This window comes from Colobus angolensis, unplaced genomic scaffold (assembly GCF_000951035.1).
Source record: "Colobus angolensis palliatus isolate OR3802 unplaced genomic scaffold, Cang.pa_1.0 Scaffold86, whole genome shotgun sequence".
Taxonomy (NCBI): Eukaryota; Metazoa; Chordata; class Mammalia; order Primates; family Cercopithecidae; genus Colobus; species Colobus angolensis.
In genome coordinates this window covers 3,060,550-3,073,103 of record NW_012122487.1, presented here as the reverse complement: position 1 = coordinate 3,073,103, position 12,554 = coordinate 3,060,550, and the positions used below count along the sequence as shown (strand labels likewise).

At 40.0% G+C, this 12,554-nt stretch overlaps 1 protein-coding gene across 1 annotated transcript in view; it reads right to left on the bottom strand.

Moving 5' to 3' along the window:
* SLC24A2 (solute carrier family 24 (sodium/potassium/calcium exchanger), member 2) overlaps positions 1-366 on the bottom strand; it is a 276,790-nt gene extending 276,424 nt beyond the window's left edge. Inside the window, exon 1 of the mRNA XM_011930355.1 lies at positions 88-366. The gene's annotated coding sequence lies outside the window, so the exon portion shown is untranslated. The remainder of the gene's footprint in view (positions 1-87) is intronic.
* Between the last annotated feature and the right edge of the window lie 12,188 nt (positions 367-12,554).

The window sequence follows — 12,554 nt, the reverse complement described above, 5'->3', positions numbered from 1 at the left end:
CAGCCGCGCCCCAACTTTGCCTTGCGTGGTCCCAAACTTTCCCTGGTGGATTAATAGGAAAATAAATCTAAAGGACAGACGCCCCACCTGTGAGCTTAGAGCTGGGTTGCATTTGGTGAGGCGGTTGGCCCGCATCCCCCTGAGTCGTTTGTAGGTGACTGGGGAAGGGAAGCGCCCCTCGACGCGTCTCCCCAGACGGCAGGCCTTGCCCCGCGCTCCCCATCCCAAGCCAAAAGCAAGGGTAGGAGAGGCGGGGGCTCCAAATCCGCGCCCTGGAGCAGAGAGAGTTGGCTAACTCCTAGCGGGGCCTGGGGCGCCCACATCCACAGCAGAGCCACCTGTGAGCCTGTAGCGCAGCAACGGGATGCCCGCAACCGGGATCCGGGGACCACGACCACCGCGGCTACAGCAGCAGGCGGGGCGCAGCCGCCCGCACTTACCAGGATAAGATGGGAGGACGCGCACACGGCGGGGCCCCCGAGCGCGGCCCGTCGCTGCAGTCCGCCGCTCTCTCCGGCCCTCTGCCTGCCCGCTCTGAGGCCCGGGCTCTGGCTCGCACTGGCCGCCGTTCTCGCCAGCCGGGGCTGGTCTCGGGAGGAGACTGAGCAGCTGTGAGCCCGGCGCTCCGAGTCTGGCGCTGCCCGGCCCCCGCCGGCCCCTCCCTCTGGGCTGTGCGCTGGGAGCGGGGCCGCAGCGCGCTCAGCTCCCGAGTCCTTTGCTCCACGCCTCCTGGGCGCAGAGGCGACGCTGGCAGCAGTCTCTTAGGAGATTTCTCCGCAGTGTGGACGGGGGTCAGGATTTGCAGGCGAGCAAGGGCAGAGAGGAGAAATCGTACAGGTCGGTGACGCGCCTAATTCACAAAGCCTGAAAGTGCTGTCAACTTTGGGGTCATCTTATGCTGGGCACCGCCTCTCCAATTATCTGCAAAAAGTGATAGCAGCCGCGCTTTTCTTTAGGAGGCGATGCGATGTGTAATGGTGGAAAAGACGTTCAGTGAAAAGGCACGGAGGCCTGCAGGACAGGCTGTTGGGGTTCAGGGTTTCTTGAGTGTTGGATTTGGATGCTTGGGACACTGCAGGGGCTTCAGGCTTGCAGGGTAACCTTTCATTTCATGGATGATGAAAGTGAGACCCAATACCCAGTGTCATTTTGAATCACTGATAGGCTTCGGCTTCTGGCCTCGGTATTTCCAGCCTAGTGCTCCTTCCTGTCCTGTCTGGAAAGCAAGATCCCCTTGACCACAAGAAATAGAATCAGGCTTGTTGGGATTGAAAGATTAGAATCTGGGCCGAAGAATGGAAGACGATGGTAAGACAAACTGGTAGTGAAGGAACCCCTTTTACCCAACCCTGTGCCCACCAGCAAAGCTGCCAAGAGGTACCCACCTCGTGAAGCTCTGGAAACTTTTCGCACATTTCCCCCTCTCCTTACCCTTCAACCTTCTGTTCTTTCCCCCATCCAGGAGGGTTTCCTCATGCCCTCCTTATGATGGGGGTAATGGGTATATCCTGAGAGCTCATGACCTCTAACTTAGAGTACAGCTCTGTAGTCAGACCTCTCTGCCTACACATCGATAAGTCAAGGGAAGTCTTGGGAACTTAGAAATCTTTTTTCCCCCCTCCCTCCCAATCAAAGCCAAGCATTCAAGACAACTTTTTTTTTTCTTCTTTCTCCTTTCAAGACTGGATCTTGCTATGTTGCCCAGGCTTGTCTTGAATTCCTGGGCTCTAGCCATCCTCCAGCCTCAGACTCCCAAGTGCTTGAAGACTATAGGTGCCTGACTGAATTTTTTTTATCTTTAACTTTTAATTTAGAAAACTTCAAACATATACAAATGTAAGAAAGTAGTATAATGAATCTCCATGGGGCCAGCACCAGCTTGAACAATTATGAACTCACGGCCAGTCATATTTCATCTACACTCCTTTTTCTTGTGTCATCATTTTGAAGCAAATCCCAGAGCATCATATCATTTTATCTGTAAATATTTTCAGAAAGCAAGAAAACTATCAACTACCACTAGGGTTGTGTCAAGAAGACTCAGGGAACAATTCAAACAGGCAGTCACTGACCAAAGATGAGCTAATTTGAGCATTAAAAAAAAAAAAAAGATAATCGCAATTGTTTAAAACACATCAAACATGATTATATCTATTAATTGATAATATTTTAAAAACAACTGAACACATTGATTGATGGTTGAGAGGGAACCAGTTCATAATTTTCAAAACTATTTTAGGAAAAAGAAAACCATTGTGCATTTATTTTGCCTTTTCTATACAAATTGGACCTCTGGGTAACCAATTAGGCTTTATTTTTACCCTGCCTTTGTCTATTTTCCTAGTTTAACAATCCTAGTCTTCCCTGAGGCAATAGGTGCCTCTGGCTACATGGGCTCTGGAGGGGAATATCATGCACAAAGTTCTGCTTAAAAGAAAATATTTTAACATAATTAAAAAAAATATTTCTACAACCATGTCATACTGTTCCTACCAGGATCTTTTGTTGTTTGTTTTTGTTTTTACATTTTTATTTCAATAGGTTTTAGGGTTCAAGTAGTTTTGGTTACATGAATAAGTTCTTTAGTGGTAAGCTCTGATATTTTAGTGCACCCATCACCTGGGCAGTGTACACTATACTCAATATGTAATCTTTTATCTCTCACTTCCTCCCAATCTTTCCCCCGAAGTTCCCAAAGTGTATGATATCATTCTAGTGCCTTTGTGTCCTCATAGTTTAGCTCCTACTTTTAAGTGACAACATACGATATTTGGTTTTTCATTTCAGAGTTACTTCACTTAGAATAATGGCCTCTAATTCCATCCAAGTTGCTGCAAAAGACATTATTTCATTTCTTTTTATGACTGAGTAGTATTCTTGCAGGAGTAAAGCGGTATCTTGTGTTTTTAATTTGCCTTTCTCTAATTAGTGATTTTGAGCATTTTTCATGTTTGTTGGCTGTTTGTATATGTTCTTTTGGGAGTTGTCTATTCATGTTCTTTGCTCACTTTATTTGTTTTCTTCTTGATTTGTCCGAGTTCCTTGTAGATTCTGGATATTAGTCCTTTGTCAGATGCACAGATTGTGAAGATCTTCTCCCACTCTGTGGGTTGTCTATTTACTCTTCTGATTATATCTTTTGCCGTGCAGAAGATTTCTAATTAGGTCCCATTTACTTATTTTTGTTTTTTTTTGGCATTTGTTTTTGGGGTCTTAGTCATGAATTCTTGCCTAAGCTAATGTCTAGAAGAGTTTTTCTTATGTTATCTTCTATAATTTTTATGGTTTCAGGTTCTTCCCCTACAGCCCAGAGATGACCCTGAGTCTTGATCTGGTGAGAAGGGGAATGAGATCCAGGTGAAGACTTCATGAGTCCACAGATTGTATTGGTTGGGATTTGCATTTGGTTGCATATAATAAAAATTCATTCTTGGTGATTAAACCAAACAAGAATTTATTTTTCTCATGGTAAAAAGAAGTCTGAAAGCAGACTGCCCAGGGTTTATAAAACAGCTTCAAGATGCTATCTGGGAACCCAGATCCTTTGATCTGTCTTTCTTAATGTATGGTTTTATTCTAATGGCTACAAAATGGTTTCTTCTTTTGGCATTACATCTGTGTTCCAGGCAGGAAGAAGGGAAAGAGTGAATGGTGAAAGGTAGAAGACCTCCTTACTGGCTTTGTCTTTTTATTTAGGAAGGGACACTATCAATGCTTCACTTACATTTCACTGATCACGACTTGGTCACAAGACATAGCTGCAAGGGAGTGTAAATGGTGTTTCAACTGGGCACATAGTCATCTTTTAGAAAATCAGGGCTCTTTTAGTAAGGGAGAAGGGGGAAATAAATGTTGTGGGAGTGACTAGAATTATTTGACACACAGTTCCAAAGCATCTCAATGAGATCCATATTCGACTGAAGATTTGGCAGTTGACCAAGAACTTGGCAATTCATTGCCACAATAGTTGAGAAGGCTACAACTTCCATCCTGGTAGCAGTGAAGAAAAGCAAGGCCTGTCATTTGTCCAAGTCACACTACATGGAAGCAGAGGAATTGAATAACAACTGTAGGTCTCCCAGATCCACAGACCTTATTGCTTAGTCATAAAGAAAGGATAGCTTCAGGAGAAAGTTAACTACCATCAGATGAGTTGTTAAACAGTAGCACTTGTTAAGAGACTCAAGTAGATTAATCAATGGGTCTCTTTTTAGAAATTATTAAGGAGCTACTTCTTTATATTTGTAGATACTTGTATAAGTATAAACATTAGTTGGCATCATATTTACCCTTCTATTAGCTGTAAGATTGGTTTTAACATATAGTTTATAGGAGTCATTAGTATTACCAGTTAAGAACAATGGGCTCTTTTTGTTTTGAAGAGGAGGCTTTCAAAAATCAGTAATGAATTTTAAAAATCACTGGGTCATACTTAAGCTAATAAAGGATTTTTAATATAAAACTGCCAAAGGGGTGCTAGTTAATAGTTTTGCTAAGCACCCATATCATTTTCACATAGCTATCTAGGATGGCATGATTTAAAATAGGGTTAGAAATATCCCCTTGCTCCATCTGAAATAACATCCCCAGGGGGCCACTGTATCTACAATTCCACCATTAGAAATTCATTGCTTTGGCTTTATATTTTATAACTTCAGGAATTTTTAAAGAAGCAAGTAGCTCTGGAGTCATAGTAATGATTGGCAATTTTTTATTGTTTTTGACTTGACATTCAGTCTCAAGGGAAAAAAATTCTAGTAAACTGTCATGAGCAGAAGGTAAAAGAGATGGCTGAGGGCCAGGTGTGGTGGCTCACGCCTGTAATCCCAGCACTTTGGGAGGCTGAGGTGGATCACCTGAGGTCAGGAGTTTGCGGCCAACCTGGCCAACATGGTGAAACCCTGTCGCCACTAAAAAAAAAAAAAAAAAAAAAAGCTAGGTGTGGTGGCAGGTGCCTGTAATCCCAACTACTTGGGAGGTTGAGGTAGGAGAATCATTTGAACCTGGGAGGCAGAGGTTGCAATGAGCTGAGACGGCGCCATTGCACTCCAGCCTGGGAAACAAGAACTAAACTCTGTCTCAAAATAAATAAATAAATAAAAAGATAGCCAAGTCAGAAAGTTTTGGGCAACCCAGGGACAAAATGAAGTACAGTACTTATACTTTGTTAATCATTTCTTTCTTCTTTATCTCCACATATACCACCTTTTTTCTGACTTTTATTAAAATCTCTAGCTTTTCTCTTATTAAAATTGCAGGCAATCAGCACACTTATGAAATATTCAATGTGCACAAAAGCAGTAGTTCCAAACCTTGACTTTAGCTAAGCAAAAGAACTGGGGATATTTGTAAAAGACTCCTGACAATGACCCTCACTCTTCCCCCATTACTATGAGCCCCGTAAGAACAAAGAGTCAGTATCATGCATTTCTCACCATCTAGCCCTGTGCTTGGCATTTTGGCCAACACATATCTGTGAAGTGAATTAAGATGATGGCAAATACAGTTGCTTAAAGGAAAGTGAGTCAGTCAGGAGGATGTAGGCTATGCCATGGTAACAAAAAGTTCAAAAATCACAGTGGCTTAAAACAATGAAGGTTTTTGTTTCTCACTTGTGTTACCTGTCCTTTGTGAAGTTAGCTGTGTCATCCTAACTCCTAACCCCAAGCTGGTCACTATCTGGAACACTGCCATTTGCTGTTGCAGAGAGAAAAGATGCATGGCAAACCTAGAACTTGCTTTTGAAGCTTCAGCTTGGAAGTGATGCATCACTGCTGCTAATATCTCATGGACTGAAGCAAATCAGATGGCCATATCTATTTTCAAGGGAGCAAGAAAGTGCAGTTGCATTGTGTGCTTGGGAGAAGAATGAAAAGATTTGGTGATCATCAATAGTAACTACCACGATGGGCATCAGTGGTGGGAAAAGGGAACTGATATGTTACACACCTACCATGAACTAGGGTGTTTGCTAATCTCTTTTCAATCTCATGAGTTTTATCACTATTATTATCCACAGATGAAGAAACTGAGGCTCAATGAGGTTAAGTACCTTGCCCAATATCAAACAGCTCCATTTGAATCCAATAATGGCTCCAAAGCTCGAGTTCTATTTCTCATAGTATATGATAGTCTCTGCTTAACTAAGAGTTAGTTGCATTTTTCCTGTTGAGATTATATACTTAGAACCTATGGATTTCTACCAACAGCCCGTCAACAATCAAGGATAGTTGTCTACTTCCTAAGAGGATCTGCTTTGCTTGTTGAAACAAATCACAGATATAAGTATCAAAATATCCTGATGTTCTTTAAGAAATGTTCTCTTCAGGCCTCCAAATCTGGACTGATTTTGTTTTCCTTTGCATTGGGCTCATTTTTTATCTGGTGGCTTTCCTTTCCAGTTCAATGAGAACCATAAAAGTAGAAAAAAATTTCTGTGGGATTGAGGGATGAAAGTGCAGACTTCTTTCCTTTTGATGGAGATTTCTGCAACAGCACTTAAGGCCAAGCCCCACATGATTGCTTTTTCTTCTTTTCTTATTCACTTACCTGGTGAGAAGTGATGAATGCCTATTATTTTTACATTAGGAACAGGAATTTTTCTGGCCTTAAAAGCCCAGGAAGCTCCGAAATTAAGCTTCTCTTTGCAATACCAGCTCAGCTTCATTGCACCTGAGCACCAAAACAGGTTACAGTCATTATTCTAAGTGAATTAATGCGGGAACAGAAAACCAATGCCACATATTCTCATAAGTGGGAGCTAAACATCAGGTACGCATGGACACAAAGAAGGGAACAATAAACATGGAAGCCTACTTGAGGGTGGAGGGTGGGAGAAGGGTGAGGATTGCTGATTACCTGGGGGACAAAATTATCTGTACATCAAACCCCTGTGACATGCAATTACCAGTGAAACAAACCCGCATGTTTACCTCTGGAACCTAAAATAAAAGTTGGAAAGTTGAAAAAAAAAAAAAAAAAGCCAGTGTGAGGTCTCCAAGGGCAGAAGTGTGGTCTGTCCATTTCATCAAGAGACTTGGTGTCTCAACCCTTGGCTACTATTGCTACTGATTCCAGCAGGGACTTCCTGAGAGTCCCCCAGGGTACTTCCTTGTCTCTCAGAGCCACATCAGTAAGGAAATAAGGATAAATAATACTTGTAAAGGAGGCACACTGGAGAAGAGGGTACAAAGTCAAGACAGCCCACTCGGAAGGCAAGCAAGGAGCATTGCTTTTTATGACTCAAAAAAAAATTGTGCTCCTGCTGCCTTCTTTCTTAAGCTAGACTCTCTACCAATTTCTGGTTCAGAATTTCAACATAAAATAAAACTTAAAATACTGGGAAAGAGGAGCCATGTGCCTTGAGCCTCAAACATAGGACAAGCCAGAAGGAAGGTGCTATTGTGTCTGTGGTTTCTGAATACTGAACTAAAATACTTGTTTTATTCAATTCATAAAATTGAAAGCAATGTCACTATTTTCCCAGCTCGGTTGTGGAGAGGGGTCTCAAGTTGTTCTGCTGGAACAAAGCTTCCTCCATCTCCTCCATACAGTATGTACATATGTGGTGGGTATAGTGGGCTGGGGAGTATCCCTCAGCATCCTGACACTGTGTTAGCAGGCACCCCCCCAGGACCCCCCGCCCAGCCCAATGCTGGGATTCAGGTAATAAGCCTGTTTGGGGTTCATGCCCACCATTCTCCAAACTGGCATTTCTTAGTAATAAGTGACAGTTCCTCTCCACTTGCCTCTCTTTATGCTCATCTCCCAATTTGTTTGAAGCCAAGATAGGAAGACAGGTGACATATATTGAACCCCTCAAATACTCCAAATTTATATGGAAAAACTGTAAATCTTTCTCCCCGAAACTTCTGCTTCCTGGTCTCTAGAAAGAACAATATTCAAAGGTTTTAGCTGTTTTGTTTTTTAAAGTTTTTGTTCCCTGATACTTAGAACCATCTTTCAAAGTAGTAGGGTCACTTTCCTGTCTCTTGATCTTTCTGATTTGGATGTTAGCTCTTAAATTTTTATCAGGGAAGAGGTGAATTTCTTCCTCTCACAATATTCTCCCCCTTCCCTCTCTGAAGCCTCCATCTCACCATAATCCCTCTTCCATTCTTCCCATATAGTTATATTACCACTTGGAATACATTAATAGTCAGCATTTATATCCTATAATTATGTAACTATAAGAATCAGTTGAGCTGCTTAGTATACTAATTCACCCCAAACTCTCTGATAGAACTGTTCATTTCCCCTCAGTGTTTTCAAACATGTCAGTTGAACTTCCAGTTTCTTGTTTCTTCCTTGACAGCCTATGCCCAAGTTTTACGTCTCCCACATGGTACTTCATTCTAGGAATTTTCTGTGCCTCTTCTTTGTGTTACAAACCCCCTGTCCTGAAGCCTCTTTCTTGTTTATGCCTTTGCTTTTTGGAGCACAGCCTCCAGTATCTTCCCCAGAATGGGGTACAGGAGGAAAATGTTTGAATCCTTGTATGTTTTTGATGTCTTTTTCCCACTCCCATACTCTATTTTCAAAGTATGACTTTGTGTAAATATCTAGGTTAGAAATCATCTTCCCTCCATATTTTTAAGGCAATCCTTTCTTCATTGTATTTGACATTTCATTGTTTCTGTAGAGAAGCCTGATATCATTTGAATTCCTGGTCCTTTTTGATGGAATCTATTTTTTCTTTTGAGATCTTTAAGTCTTTTTACTTGCAGTGTTTTAAATCTTGATGATAATACACCTTGGAGTGGATCTTTTCTCATTCATTATTTTCTGCCTAGAAACTCATAAATATCTGGGAAATTTGTTTTGTGTATATTTAAAAAGTTTTTCTTCTCTCCATTTCTCTTTCCTTTTTGGAATCTCTATTATTTTCATATTGACCTTCCTTGCCTGATCCTCTAATTAATACTTTATCTTTTCTCCATTTGCTATTCATCAACTTTATCATTTAACCCTTCTCTTGGTAAAAAGTCCTCACATTTTTAACTTTTAAGAAGTTCTATCTTATTCTTTGCATATTTCTATTACTGTTTCCCATTTTTATTTCATAGGTCTTGTAGCTTCTCTTATGTCTCTGAGATAATGTAAGTTTCATGAGGTATAAATTTTATTTGGTTTGTTCATTATTTCATGTTGAATGCCTAGAACAATGAGTGCCTACTGTAGTAGGTGAATGATAAGTATCTTTGAATTAACAAGACTATTTACTATAGCTTATTGTGTATTCTGCTCCCTGAAGTTTCTGTTTCCCACAAGTTCCTTTTTACTGTAATATTTGTTCTGGCCTGGTTTTCATATCACAGGCCTTTCTAATATATCTGGTGATCTTTGTTGTCTGTTAATAATTACAAATCAGGCATTAAAATGCTAATGAAAGCTCTTGCTTGGATGCAACCTGCCAAGCAGAGGTCTTTACTGTAGGGTAATCAAGTGAGGATGCAACCATTTCATTGCCAGAAACACATGTCAGTATCTGTGCATAATTTCTTAGGCTGATCAATTTCCCCAGAGCGGGTTCTCTAAGCTCTTCTCTGAAGTATTTGTGTTTGGCTGCCAGTAGTATGAGAGTTGAGCTAAAAAAGAGGCTGGGAGACTTTTATTATTCACTTTATGGATTTTAAGGTAGCTTACCCTTATCTTCAGCTTTGCCTGATGTCCTAGAACAACTCTGGCTTAACTCCTACAGAGAATCAACCTCCACCTTTTTGCTAGTGCGGGAAGGGGCAGTCTCCTGGCCATAAAGGATGGGGAACAGTGTTTGTAGATATAATTGCATCTTTAAGATTTTCAGCCCCACCTTGTGCCTCTGCTCCACTGGTTTTCTATTGTAGGCTATAACAAATTACCACAACCTTTGTGTTTCAAAACAACATTTATTACAGTTCTTTAGGTCAGAGGTCTGATATGGGCAAGTTCTTTCCTGGAGACTGTATCATGTTTATATAGAATTGGATCTTATTTTTTAATCTGAGATTAAATTTCACTTAATAAACTAGTTTATTCATTTTAGTTGCTTGAAGTATGTTTTATCTAAAATTTGTCATCTCATTTGATATTTATGTTTTTAATGCTTCATCATTTTCTTTCATTTGTTCTTTTATATAATATGATTCCACTTATATTTGCTGATTTGTCAATGTTAGTAGTACTGATTTGTTGCTAAAAACAAGGCCATTTATGAACTTAACATTCTTTCTTAAAACTCCTTTCCCAACTGCATAGAACAAAATAATTCCTACAGCCATAGTTAGCCTTAGTCCTTTACTGAATAAGTTGCATACTCCATCTACTTCTTCCAAAATATGATTTTCTTACTTGTACGGTTTTAATTCATACCTTGGTTAGCTGGATTTAATTACCAAGTCATTTTTACAAAGAGGGCCTATGAGTGAGATCTTTAATATTGATAAATCTTTCCATTTCTTTTATATATGAACATTAAGTTTGATCAAATTCTTTATCTCACACACACACACACACACACACACACACCCCGGAAATTGCAGATACTGTTCCACCGACTCCGTCACCTGGTTTGCTAATGTAGAGAAACATGTATCCATAATTTTTTCACTTGCTTTATCTGCTCATATGCTTCTTCCTTTACCTTTGAAGTTCTGTAAAACAAATGGCAAGTCTCACTGAAGATCTATAGCTATAGCTATTTATACCTCTCTCTACTTTTTCTCAAATAAGGTAGGCCCTTTCTCTGAATCTTTATTTCTGGTTAAAAAATGTGATTTTTCTGTTTTTAGTTGTATCATATTCTTTGGGAATAATTACAATTATACACATACCACCTTTCCATCCTCTGTAGCATCTCCTCCCTCATTTTCATCTTCTTGTATTTCATTTCATTTTATTTCATGGGATTTTCAAAGAAAGCTTCTTCACTATTCTAACTCCTTTTAAAAACAGGTTTTATTCTACTTCTTGCTGTTGCTAATGGTAGTTTTATTTCTACTGTTTCTATTTTTTTCTTATATTCAATTTCTTTTTTCAACTCTTCTAACTCATGCTTTTTTCTCCTACTATCTCATTTCTCCAGTTTTATCTTTCATTCATCCTCTTAGCTTTATTTCTTTTATCTACTTAGACAAAGCCCTTGTCACTTTTATTTCTTTGAGAGAAAATACTTTGCTGAAGTATTTGCCTGATATACTTTTTCTCTTTCCTAAAGTAACTCTTCTTCTATATATTATTTATCTGCCTTCTGCATGTGATGTTTCTTTCAACTCCTGTCACGTTCTATGTGTATCTATTTGGTAGAATCCATATTGTGTCCTTTACTCACTCATCTTTTACTGTGGTAAGTTCTCTACATGCCTGCACTTAGCTCATGAAGTTTGGAGAGGAATGGGAGGTAAGGAATGAGGCGGAGTGATTTGAAATAGCTGTCAGCTTAAAATCAGCTTAAAACCACAGATAGCATAAAACCTATAGATCCTCTGCGTGAGCCAGATCTCGCCTTTACTTTTAGCCTCCTCTAACTGCAGTGAGAAAGCACATCTAGGCGAGCTCACAGCGTGGCTCATAATGAAGGCTGATAGATCGCAGATGTTTTGTGTTTCATAATTTGGTGTTTATTTCTATTCAGTCCACTTTGGTCACCACTATAAATATGCTTAATATTCTCCCCTCTCTCCATCATACTCTGGTTTTTCAATTGGTATATTAGTTTCTTTGGGCTGCCTCAACAAATGACCACAAACTTGGTGGCATCCAACAACCGAAATTTATTCCCTCACAGTTCTGGAAGAATCTGAAATCAAGCATGTTAAGGCTCCAGGGCAGAATCCTTCACTGTCTCTTTCTAGTTTCTGGCGGCTCCCAGAAATTCTTGGCATTCCTGGATTTGTGGCTGCATCACTGCAGTCTCTGCTGTCTTCTTCATAGTGCTTTCTTTTCTGCATCTCTCTCTCTATTCTCTTCCTATAAAGACACCAGTCATTGGATTTAGAGCCCACTCTAAATCTAGGATGATTTCTAAATTTGGAGTAGATCATGTTCTGAGGTTTCAGGTGGGCTTGAATGTAGAAGACATTTTTCAACCCACTGCTTGTGAATAGAAGTCCAGGTCTGAGAAAATAATATGTTGTGCCCACATTGTGACCCCTGTAGCCCTGCCAATCCATGACGAGAAAGTGAGGCTCCAAGGTCTAGCCTGTACTCCTCTATTGGTCGATATCTTCACTTTTTGTTGTTGTAAGCAAGAAATTAGATTTCTCTTGTCTTATCACTTATTTTGAGGGAATATTGTTGACCTCTGGAACTTTATTACTTTTTAAAAAATTCTTTCAATTTGTTCAAATGTCATTGTACTTTGCAAAAATTCTTCCTCGCTGTTAGTTACAAATAAAGCCATTTCTTGGGTTAATTGTGTATGGACTTTCCTTTACTGTATGATTTTGTCTTATTGTTGATTTGGAGGCACTTTAATGAGGTGAGTGGGAAAAACATGTATTATACAGTACTACTACATTTACTGAAAGACTACCTTTTTTTTTTCTAAAGGCTGCATAGTATTTTATCTCACATAT